Source organism: Parasteatoda tepidariorum, chromosome 2 (genome assembly GCF_043381705.1).
Source record: "Parasteatoda tepidariorum isolate YZ-2023 chromosome 2, CAS_Ptep_4.0, whole genome shotgun sequence".
Classification (NCBI taxonomy): Eukaryota; Metazoa; Arthropoda; class Arachnida; order Araneae; family Theridiidae; genus Parasteatoda; species Parasteatoda tepidariorum.
Genome location: NC_092205.1, coordinates 75,258,180 through 75,270,929, shown reverse-complemented (window position 1 = coordinate 75,270,929; position 12,750 = coordinate 75,258,180). Strand labels below are relative to the sequence as shown.

At 27.5% G+C, this 12,750-nt stretch overlaps 1 long non-coding RNA gene across 1 annotated transcript; it reads left to right on the top strand.

Moving 5' to 3' along the window:
• The first annotated feature begins 216 nt into the window (after window positions 1-216).
• Window positions 217-7,320, top strand: LOC122269383 (uncharacterized). The gene is made up of 3 exons (XR_006225154.2): window positions 217-338; window positions 2,982-3,208; window positions 6,989-7,320. It is a non-coding gene; the product is annotated as an uncharacterized lncRNA (long non-coding RNA).
• Window positions 7,321-12,750: the final 5,430 nt, after the last annotated feature.

The window sequence follows — 12,750 nt, the reverse complement described above, 5'->3', positions numbered from 1 at the left end:
GCTAAACAAACGAAAGTTCTTATAAGAAATAGAACTTTCAAATACCAAAATCTACAGGAGGTTCGCAGAACATTCTAAATATATCAGAAAGAACATTTAAGATGGCAAAGAATAGAAATGCAGCAATTATCGTTTGCGAAATTTTGTTCGGAAATAGCATTTTGGAGCTTTATTCTTATTGGATAACAAATAAATCAGGAAGAGGAACAAATCAAACCCCCCTCAGCAATTTATAGTTAGTATCTCGAGTGGGGCAGTGTTACTTTATCTCAGTATATAAGCAGTACACAGCTGAATAATACCACAACATTCAGTGAGTTCTTGTTCATCTACAACAGGTAAGGTTTTTTAGAAGAACTACTATTACTTTACAGTAAATAAACCGTATGGATTAAGCTCACTTTAAAAACATTTTGAAACTATTTATAACACTTTAACAAATTCAAAAAAATTTTATTTTTCTTAGTCATTTTTATTTAAATTTTATTCTATGCAATAAGCCTATTAAATGACGCCAGCAGTTTGCAAAATTTGGTAATCACGATCTCTGAAAACTTTCCCGCGTCTGTAAATTTAAGAATGTTTCAATGTTCGAAGGTTCGTTCCAATGTTCAAAAGCAAAAAATATTTCAGATTTCATTTGTTTCAATTTAGAAAATTTATTAAATAAATTTCATTATATTAAGAATAACAAATCTATATTCAGTAAGCATTAGTTTCACTCACATGCTAGAAAAGTACTACGTCAAACGAAACTGACATTATAGCCAACCATGTCAGACCGTGAAAAAGATACCAGAAAAATTCAATTTTAATCGCAACAAGTAAAGTTGAAACGTGTTAGTCTTAGTTCAGAAAAATGCTTACTTAACTTTATTATAGCCATTTGGATTGTAATAGAAATATTTTATTATTTTCAAGTCTAAATCAAAAGTAAATTTATGCAGTGTCAGGAAAAAAGACTTGTTTGTTTTAATTTACAATTAATTTGAACAAACGAATACTTTAGTAAATATAAATGCACAACATTTTTTTATTCTAATATCATTAAAGTTTACGTTTTTAAAAAGCTTTTTTTTACTATTTTTTTTTTCATTTTTATTATTTTTTTACTTTCATAATATACGTCGTAGAAAAAAAATTTAAAATTTGATTACTCACAGACTGCGGTAGTCACTTTGCGATGCGCCTTCAAAGCTCGTTGCAATAGGCCTAATAAATAACCTCGGCAACTTGCGAAGATTCGGTTATTACGATGTCTGAAAATTTCCCCCGTCTCCGTAAATTTTATGAACATTTAGAAAAAGAATCTGATATATCGTTATTTTTACAGTAATATTTACTGTAAAAATATTTACGCCAAAATATTTACGCCAAAAAAGAATCTAACGGATTCTGCACTCAGGGTCCCAGTACATTGTGCCAGAACTTTTTACAGTATATTATTATATATTTTATTACTGGATATCATATTATGTATCTATTTATATTACATTTAATTCTTTTTATTATATTTTATTCATACAGTCAAATTTTAATCATTTGATTACTTTCAACACCTACTGTTTATGACATTTAGTTCAGAATGAAATATTTCAGCGTGCTGCATTTTACACGAAAATGCTCAGCGAAAAGTTTAAAATGCATTTCCAAAATTTAAATAAACTTGTAAAATGATTTATACATTAAGTTTCAAAACTAACATGAACCATTTTTTCAAGAAATAAAGGAACCGGAAATATTATCTCAATCAATTTTCATCCAATCTCATTCATTTTCTTTCATATTTTAATCCAGTTATGGATAAAATAAAAAGCCAATTCCTTCTCGCTTGTGAAACATTTGCTATTATTGGAGGAGCGATGAAGTCAGTGTTAAGTGGAAGGTTATTCTGTTTTTCCTACTAAACTGATAGCAATGAACTGGGATGGTTTTGAATACTTCAATTTCTCAAAGTGTGCAATTATACACATTATCTTTTCATATTTTCAAAAACAATGTTTAAAAATTGTGCCTATAGTTTCATGTAATTTTTATCTACACATTTCTGAAATATTTAAATTTTTTTATAAACTTAAATAGTGCTAAATGCAATTCATTATAATAAAAATGTAATTCTGTTAAATATTTCTTTCACTTATATAACATGGCACTTGCATAACACTCTTAAATGTAATTTTTGAAACAAAAGTTTAATTATGTTAAGTATTTCTTTTTTGTGTAATAATTTTAACTGTAATTCATAAAACAATAACTAAATTCTGCGAAATATTTCTTTCTTTTTTTTGTAAAAATATTAAATGCAATTCATGAAACAACAATTTGATTCTTTAAACTGTTTCTTCCATTTATATAACATTGCGCTTGCATAACACTGTAAAATGTAATTAATGAAACAACGATTTCTCTTGTTAAATATCTCTTTCTCATACAACAAAGTTAATTGCAATTCATAAAACAACAATCAATTTCTATGAAATATATCTTTTTAATGTAGTAATGCTAAATAGCATTCATCAAACAAGAATCTAATTCTGGTAAATATTTCTTTCTTAAATAGCAATGTTAATTGCATTTCACAAAAAGACAATTTAATTCTGATAAATATTTCTTTCCTTTATAATAATGCTAATTGCGATTAATCAAACAACAATTTACTTCTGTCTTGTATTTCTTTCACTTATATCACTTTTACAATAATCCTAAATATAATTAATGAAACAACAATTTAATTCAGTTAACAATTTCTTTCTTACACAATGATGTTGATTGCCATTTATGACGCAACAATTAAAATTCCGTGAAATATTTCTTTCTTATGTAATAATGTTAAATGCAATTCATGAAACAGCAATTTAATTCCGTTAGTTATTTCCTTTCCTTATGTAACTTCACTGTTAAATTTAATTGATTAAAAAATTTTATTCTGATAAATATTTTATTCAAAATATTTTTAAACACATTGTATTCATACATTTTAGGCGTAAAAAAGCCGTTCTAGCCAAATAATAATCGCCATGCATTCTCGAGTTATCACATGCCTTATGCTTCTTTGCTTGCTCTTGAGTCCCTTGAGTGTAGAAAAATCCCAGGCATTAGCAGTTGATAAGAAGAAGATTATGAAGGCTTTATGGCTCGCCAAACTTGCCCTGAAAAAGAAGAAGTTGTTGGTGGTACCTCTTCCTCTCCCTGTTCCTGTCATGGTGGAGTAAGTCTAAATTATCTAATATTTTTTAGAAGCTGTCATTTATTATTTTTTAAAAAAATAGTGCTGATGTCAAAAAATTTAATTTTATATGTCATAAATCGACATTCTCTTAAATGAAAAAAAGAGTTAATTAACGTAAAAATAGAAATAGTTCCCAGTTCTGTCAAAGAAAACGTAGCCTTTAACATTATGGTTACGTTCTATACATACGTTCTTTACAGTGCACAGATTAATTCATCAAACTCATTAAACCCACGTCGTTGTTAAAAACTTTTATTTTATACTTCATACCAAATTTGAAATCTAAGGAAACTCATTAACGTTAAAATAATAAAAGTTCAGTCAAAGAATAATATTAGCTTTTATACTTATATTAATGATGTACTAAGGGTGCACATAAATTTTATCAATCTCAAAAATCCACGATCCAACATTGTTATCAAAATTAAAATGTTTATATGTCAATACGTTACATTAATATAGCATTAGCGTTATCCTAAACGAAAATCTAAATCGGCTTACAAGCGTTAAAAACGAAATCGTTCTTTGTTAAATCGAATTAATGTTATCGTTCTCAAAGATAGCATAGCTTTCATAACTATGTTTACGGTGTATACAATATTCAAAAAAATGTATCAAATTCTTGAACTCTATGATATCATTTCGATACTAATTTGTATACTCATAATATTTTAAGGGATCTAACTATTGCTAATTTATGCACAAATTTGTAGTAAAACTTTTTCTTATTGTGTATCAAATGATGAAATTTAATGTTTCTACAGTTTGTAAATTAATTGTTAATGAAACATTTATTGGAATCTTATAAATACTTATTCTACATTTATTATGCTATTTTTAACACTTACATTTTTAAGCAAAGAAAGATTTCCCCCCTATCATAATATTAAATTTTAATAGGTCATTTATATGAATGCCATCAACTATATTTCAGTCAAAAACAAAACGTTCTTGGCAAAAGCAATAGCTTTTAATAATAAAGAATAATTGTGTGAAATAAGTGAAGATAAACAGAATCAAAACATGAATTTAGAGTAAAACGAACATGAATTTAGAGTAATTTAGAGTAAAGTGCGAGAGACAAATTAGAGATCATTATTAGAGACATCTCTTACCATTGATCGAGAACATTATTAGAGACATTCATTATCATTGTTCGGAAGCCTTATTAGAGACCATGTACATTATTATGAGCAAATATTTTATTTGAAATTGTTACTTTCTTGGATTTCATGTCACTGAAGAAAATATGTAAGTACAGTAGTAGATTCTCTTCTAAAAGTTCATGTTTAAAAATTTAAATATTTGAAACATTAATTTTATTCAATTTTGAAACTTTTATTTGTATCACAGCTTTTTTTGATCATTTATTTCTCAGTAAAAAACTTTTAATTAATGTTAAGAAAATAGATTTTTTTTAAAATATTATTATCATTAATGAAAGTTTTAAATTTTTGTCGAAACCAAATTGACGATTTTATCTTAAACTATTTTCTTTTGGATTAATTACAATTCTTATAAAACATTTTAAAAAATTTAAAGTTGGTTATTTTGGAAGAAATTTCATTTGCTACATAATTTAAAATAATCTTTTGTTTATCTAATCTATTAAAAAAATTAAAATATAAAATCAACAAATTCACTAAATTTGTGTATCAGGTTGAAAATTAATAACAATAGTTATTTATTCTTCTTATCACATTTTGTTATAAAATAAATTTCTGAAAAAGATCACTGTTGATGAAAAAAATTTAATAAATAGCATACTGATCCTTCAAATAAGAAATTGCTAAAGTTTGAAGTCATAAGCACTCTTTAATGGCCTGGTAATAAAGAAACTCTAACTTTAAATGGAATGTTAAAGTAAATAAATCTTATAATCTTCCATCATAGAAGAAGAAAAAGCAGTACTACTTACTGGCGATACTAAAAACAAACAAAAAAATCTTTTCTCTATAATAAATAGAATAAAGGCAAAAACGTATTAAGCTCTTAGACTTTTCACATATAACAAATAATTACTAGATCTTTCACGAAATAGCTAGACTAGCTTAGATAATGCCTATACTTAAAACCCCGATGCCTTCGATGAATATAAATGATATACTTGAGTGCTATTTAGAAAAAAGCTTAAAGTTTATGGACTGTTCTTTTTAGTTATTATTTTTACTTAGTCGCAACGACGTAAATGTTAATTTTCATACAATTTTACATCTCTAATGCATAAAACATTAGAACAACAATTTAGTACTATGCTGCAAAAATTCGAGCCTGATTTCTCGAACGACGTTGAAAAAAACTATTTTAAATATTTATAAATATGAAGGAGCACGTAAAAGAAGCGTATTTGTTGCTTAAGAATTTCTGAGGCAGACGATATCGGAAATTATGGAATAAATTGTTTGAGAATAACTAAAAATGGTGGGTGACTATCGAAAATAGTCAATATGTGATTTTTAAATATACTTTTAAAAAATATTCAAGACTGGATTACGAATAGTGATCTGCAAAAAGTGTTTCAGGTACTGACTGTAAAAGTAATTGTATGCCCAATAAGAATAGAAAGTTGTCACAGAAAATAGTTTAAAACCTAATTAATGTTGAAAGAATAATTTATTTTTCATAATCAAAATGTTTAATTCAACTTTAATTATAAAATAGTAAGTTTAGTTTAAGTTTAATGGGAATTCAAATTTTTTAAAAAAATATTAATATTTGAGCTATATTTTTAGACGAAGTAGAAAAAACTATTTTAAATATAAAGGTGGATGTAAAAGAAGCGTATTTGCTAATTAAAAATTTTTAAGGCAGGAGAAATAGGAAACTTTAGATTACAATATTTAAAAATAACTAAAAATAGTCGATAATAAAAATAATCTGTATATTATTTTTAAAAATACTGTTAACACTTCCCTCTCGATTACGGTCAGTGAACTGCAAAAAGTGTTTTAGAGAGTGACCGTAAAAATAATTGTGTGCTGGTAAAGAAGTTGTAATAATTGTGAGCTCGTATTAGAAAATTGTCTTAGAAAGTAATTTAAAACCCAAGTAATGATAAAAAAAAAGACAATTTATTTCGTTTATTCAAAATATTTAATCTAATTTTGATTATGAAATAGCTTTATGAAATAACCACAGTCAGTATGAATTCAAATTTTTTAAAAAAAAATTTAAACTTATAAATTTAAATTTCATTCAACTATTTCTTTTATTTTCAAATTTTTGTTAAAGTAAAAGTAATTTAACAATGAAACTGATAATTGTTTCATAAAATTTTTAATATAAATAATATTTGAAAATTGATAGTAATTTAAAAAATTCTTAAAAACATCAAAATTTGTTATTCAAGTTTTAAAGTTAGCTTATGGATAAAAACCCGTTAAAATGTTTCTTTCGATTGCAAGATTCATCGATTTTTTGATTAAATTCTGCTTTAATTATTTGCATTTAAACATTCAAAATATTTATATTTGTTATTCAATTAATTATTAATAAAAAATTCTTCAAGCAACTTTTGAACAATTATTTATAAAACTCTTTATAAAAAGGAGTTATTAACAGGAAAATAAGCATAATTATTAAATGTTATCAATATGTTTATGTGTTTTAATATCAATAATATATTTTAATTTTCAAAATTTAAATTGATAAAAAAATTCGAGGCAAAATTACCTGCTGTAAGCCGAATATATTTTTCTTGCTTATTAATCTTATGACAATTCTATGCAAAATAAAAATAAATTTTATGTATTATTATAGGAAAAAGCATCATGAGCATCATATTGAACATCATGGAATGCATCATGGGTATTGATGACAATCACCATCAAATCAAATTTGTGTATATGTTCACCCTTATAACGAATAATCATCATTGAAACATCTTATCATTACAAGACATTGACATGCAATCATTTGACTTATCATTACTTAAAAGCAGCGTAGGATTCTTGTTTTTTTTTAAAAAAAAAAAAAAGGAAAACTATTGTAAATACTCATTTCATATCAATATAAAATTGTACAATAAGGTAAATAAAGTTCGTTGAAAATTGTTGAATATTTTATAGCATTTTTGGCAGAATTACTATGTGTCTTTTCAAATATATCGTTTTTGCAATAGTGATTCAATTTTCTTTGAAAAACTTAGAACTTGTTAATTAAATTGATATAATTTTCAATTGAAAATTCTCAGCAACAAACTATGCTATACTTTGTGGTGCATGAGGAGTTTTAAGTCGTTTAAATAAAAAAAAATATAAAATAAATTTTAAAAAAACTATACTAAGGGAAAATTTGAATGAATTATTCAATTAAGAAACTTAAGGGAAAAACATGCTTCATAAAATTTAGATTGAATTTTCAGTTGCAAATCTTGGTAGAAGAACATGCTAGGTGAAATATTTTAATTATATTTTCAGATGAAAATTAAAACATATTCAATCAAACTTTGATTGAAATTTTAATTGAAAATCGCAGAAGTACATATTAAGAAATTTTCTGACCTTCTTTCTGAACTTCTCAATTATAAAATAAGTTTATTGATGTAACGGTATTTAAATAGAATAGAATTAAAAACTATACCTCCAAATTTGAGTAAAATTTGTCAAATTATGACATTTAAGGATATTTAAAATGTGATAAATAAGTCCAGACTCTACGAGGGTGCATGTACCAATAATATTCAATGTACCAATAAAATGATGAGAAGTTTGAATTTCTAACTTTGTGTTTTGGAAAACATTCACCAACATTTGCCAATTTCAACATATTTCTTAATACTTTAGACATTCTTTTTTTATTTTCAACAAAAAATATATTAAAAAATGCGTAATTAAAAAACTTAATGTGTGAATATGCTTTAATGTAGCTTAATTTAACAGAGTTAACTTTAAACTCTTTATTCTGAACATTATTTTATAAAAATTTCCACAAATAATAAATTTAAAGTTCAATAAAAAGCAATTAGACAGTCGAAATAATTTAAGTGCATGTTTTAAAATATTAGTTAAGGAGCTTGGTGAGAGACCACTGAGCCTTAAAAAATAGCCTCAACAGGCTTTTTTTTTTCTAAGCCTCTTTGGCAATATGAAATGCTTTTTAGAAATCAATATTCTGAGTTTAAAGCATTTATTCTTGGAAATAAAACTTTTTGGAGAATAACATACTGTTTCCACAACGATTCTAAGTTTAAAACTGCTATTCATGGATATAGAACTTTTCAGAGAATAATATGCTGTTTTAGTAACGATTGAGATTTCAAAACAGTCATTCATGAAATTAAGCTTTTTTGAGAATAACATGCTGTTTTTGCAAAGATTCTGAGTTCAAAACAACTATTCAAAGATGCTAAGTTTTGCCTACCTTTATCCAACGCCCACTTTAACCCTTATGAAAATGGCGCAAAACGTTAATTTGAAGAAAAGCCTTCCAAGTTTCGATCCAGATTGTTTTTTTTTTATTATTATTATAAGTGATGAGTTACTCTAACATTGCACAGCCTGGACTCAAATGTAAAATGTTTAGTTTGAAAACCTCTATTTTATTTAGTAAACGCTTGATAAGTTTGTTTTTCGTCGGTTACTTGTTCTTATTTCTATGTATGCTATAAACTGACATCTACCAACGTTTAATAATATGAAAAATATGTATTTATTTTTGAGGATTGTAAAACAAACGTGTCTATACTCTTTAAATAAATTTGAATTGCACTTCTTCCATTAAAGCTGTTTTTCGAAGACTTAGTCAACCCGTGGAATAAAGTTTTTTTACCGAATACTATACAATTTTCATAAAGCATGTGAGTTGTGAAAGTCATTCCTAACTATTAGGTCACGCTAAATCTATCATGAGCCAAACCCTTCTGGCCTCTAATCTGTTTCTGAAAATGGCCAAAGGGTCAATGTGAATTGTGAAAATGAAACGCATTTGTATTCTAATTTATTAGAGAATTACTCCAAAGCTGTATTATCTGGTCTCATAAAAATGTGCAAATATTGAAAATAATGTTATTATTTCTAGTTAGAAGAAAATTATTTTAATAATTTTCTTCTAACTGAAAAAATCTTGCCAAATCTTGCCAAATTTTTTTTTTTTAAATTTAATAACTTTTTAAATAAGTTATTTGCTCCTTCTAAAGCCATGATAATTGTTTAATTTGTGAGATCGTTTTATTCCCAAGATATGTAGTTCCAAATTATAGCTTTGTCTCGAGTATAAGAAGATTATGTAATCTTTTTATTTTGCTTAGCAAAAGAACTTAAACACTGCTTGAAGATAATAAAAAAAATTGTGTTGAAAGAAAGCGTACTAAGCGTACTCATTTTTCATACTATATAATGGAAAGGGGCCAGGATAGCCTATTTGTAGGGCCCTCGGCCCATGAGCAAAAGGTCGTGGGTCCGATCCCAGCAGGCCGAAGTCTCCCCTTGTAGTAAATGGTGACTGATACACGTTAAATCTGTTGGGTCACAAAGTCCTCCATGTTCCCTTAACAAATCAAACCTCTGGGGGTACTGATTCAGCAGTTTCTTATCTTCTGGAATGGGTTTAAAATCATAAGGCTGTGGAATTGAACTTTAGTAGTCGTAAACACAAAATTGGTTCGGGTATTCAACGACGGTTATAAAATAAAATAAAAATTACACAATAGAGTTATAAAATGAATATAATATAAAATAAAATAAAAATTATACACTCAAAGAGCAAGCACTTTGAATATTCTCATTTCAATGGTCGCAAGAAACGAACTATTAAATCTCAAAGTGGCCGGATCGCACTTCTGCTCGAAAAAGACATCACTACGCGTGGAAAGGGAGAAGGTATGCATCGGCAGGTGTTTTAGCAACAGATTTCGTTTTCACGTGTGCTCCAGATTTATTTGATTCCTATAAATGTTTATATAATATCAATATTAAATTTTATTTTCATTACTTAGACTCTGAACGAAATTATCACAAAATTGGGTGAATTGTAAATAGTATTTTTAATTTGAACAATTTTGAATTATTAAAAAAAGTATTTATTTAGTTGTATGCATTATGTATTACAGCATTTGCAACAGAACCAAACGAAATACTGTCTATTGTCTCAATATTTACATTTATTACCGATCAGATCTTATAAAAATTTAATCTAAATAGCTCTGCTATTATTTCTCTTGCCATCAATACCCTCTTAAATATCAGTAGATTGCATCATTGTTTTCTACTGAACAGCCATTTCTTTTATTTATATTCACTTTTTTGAAATATTAAATTGAAAAACATGCTCGAAAGTGATATAGTTATGTATTTTTAGTCTATTATAAAATCAATTTGGAATTATTAAGTAGAAATAAAGAAAATCAAAAAAATAATTTGGCAAAAGTTTAGCAAATTTCCAAAATCGCTTTAACGCCAGCCGATGCATACCATCTCCCTTCCCAGAAGTAGTGATGTTATTTTCGACCAATAGCATGACCCGGTCACTTTGAAATTTAATTGCTCCTTAGCAAGGATCCATATAGTGAAAATCACACCTTTGCATCAATAGTCTCTATTTTATTCAAAGACATAACTATAAACGTACATACTGAGAAAAACTAAATTCTTTTTTATCTGAAATGAAGAAAAGCAAAAACAAAAATATTCTTTCAATTCTCCGTCTCAGAATGTGACCCGTGAGGGAGATGTGAAAAATCGTTCATCCTTGACTCTGCGGAGACGCGATTCCAGGACATCTATCAAATTGGGCATAAACTTGTAGAGTCAACCGAATCTCACGCATGATGAAACAGCAGGGCCTCGTTTTCCCTATCAGGCATTCCTTTCGCTCTGACTGTCTCAGCACTTTTACTCTTCGATTGATATGAAAACTTTTCCATCGCACATCCTGCTGCACACGCCTTAAATAAATCCTCTTCCAGCAATTTGTGGTCTAGAAATATTCTTGGAAAAGCTTTGAATACAGATCGTTTATTAGAGGACATTAAATATTAAATCGATTCTCTATGGTTTGTGTAGAATACATAACGTGTTTTAAGGGAAATACAATTTTGCAGATTTTTTTTTTGTTAGAAAAAACTATTGTGCAAAATTGTGATAGGCAAAAAAAAATCCTCACTAGTTTAGTATGCTCATTGAATCACAATAATTTTATTTGATTTGCTTGTAACCTCTGTTTATTTGAAAAATAATAAATTGATTCTATGCACTTGTATAAAATGCATAACGTATTTCACAGGAAATAAAAGTAGCGCATCTTAAAATGAGCAACATTACAGTGCGTAATATGCCGACCTGGTGGCCGAGTGGTTAGCGCGTCTGACTGCGGAGCCATTGGTCGCGGGTTCGAATCCTGCTCAGGGCATGGAAGTTTCTTTCTCTCTCTCTCTCTGTTCTATGCCCTTTCCTCTTTGTGTGAATGTGACCCGCCCTATAAACGGGTTTGTGGTTGTGTGACGTGGGCGATGCTGCTACACCGCCATGGCTTCGCCAGAGGTGCCCACTGGGTAACGAGAAGAGAGTAGCAGTTCTGGCATTTGGCCAATGGGACAAACCCCAAGTGCCCGCCATTTAAAAAGAAAAATAATAAATAAATAAATAAAATTTTAAAAAAAACAGTGCGTAAAATGAAAAGTTCATAGCAATTGCAATTTGTGTTTAGAAACATTTTTAGCCACTTTGCTGTTTAGTTGAATCATAAGGATTTTATACATCATAAGGATTTGTGAATAACCTATTTATTTTAAGAAAATTTAGAAAGAATTGACTTTCTTTTCTTTTGCAAAATGTTCTTCTGTATAATAGATGGTAAATTTTGGTATTGGCTTCTGCATGTTTATATAAACTTTTGTGACTGGTGCACAGTAAAAATAAATAAAACTCTCCAGCAATTTGTGGTTTAGAAATATTATTGATCACTGCGCTCGTAATTCTCTGTATACAGCCTGTTTATTAGAGAACATTAATAAATCGATTCTCTATAGTTTGTGTAGAATGTAAAACGTGTTTTAAAGAAAATAAAAAGTTGGTAGATTTTTATGCTAAAATAAATTATTGTGCAAGGCAAAATTCACAACAATCACAATCCTTCACAACAATTTAGTCACGGTGTTCATTGAATCCCATTGATTTTATGAAATTTGTATATAACCAGCTAATTTGGGAAAATTAAATAATAAATCTATTTTAGATACTTGTATAAAGTGTATAACGTATTTTTTTAAACAAAATAAAAATTGCTAGATTTTTCATCTTAAAATAAAATACTCAACAGGGCGTAAAATAATGAAAATCTTTAGCAATTTATGGTTCAGAAAAATTTTTAGTCCCTTCGTTGTATAGAGGAATCGTAATGATTCTGTATGATTAGTATATAACCTGTTTAGTTTAAGATAAGGGGAAAAAATTCGATTCCTCAGCAGGAAATAATAAAGGGTAAATTTTGGTTTTTAGATGTTAACATAAACTTTATTGCTCCGTGAATAATAACGTAAAACTCTCCAGCAATTAGAGGTTTAGAAATATTCTAGATCACTGGAT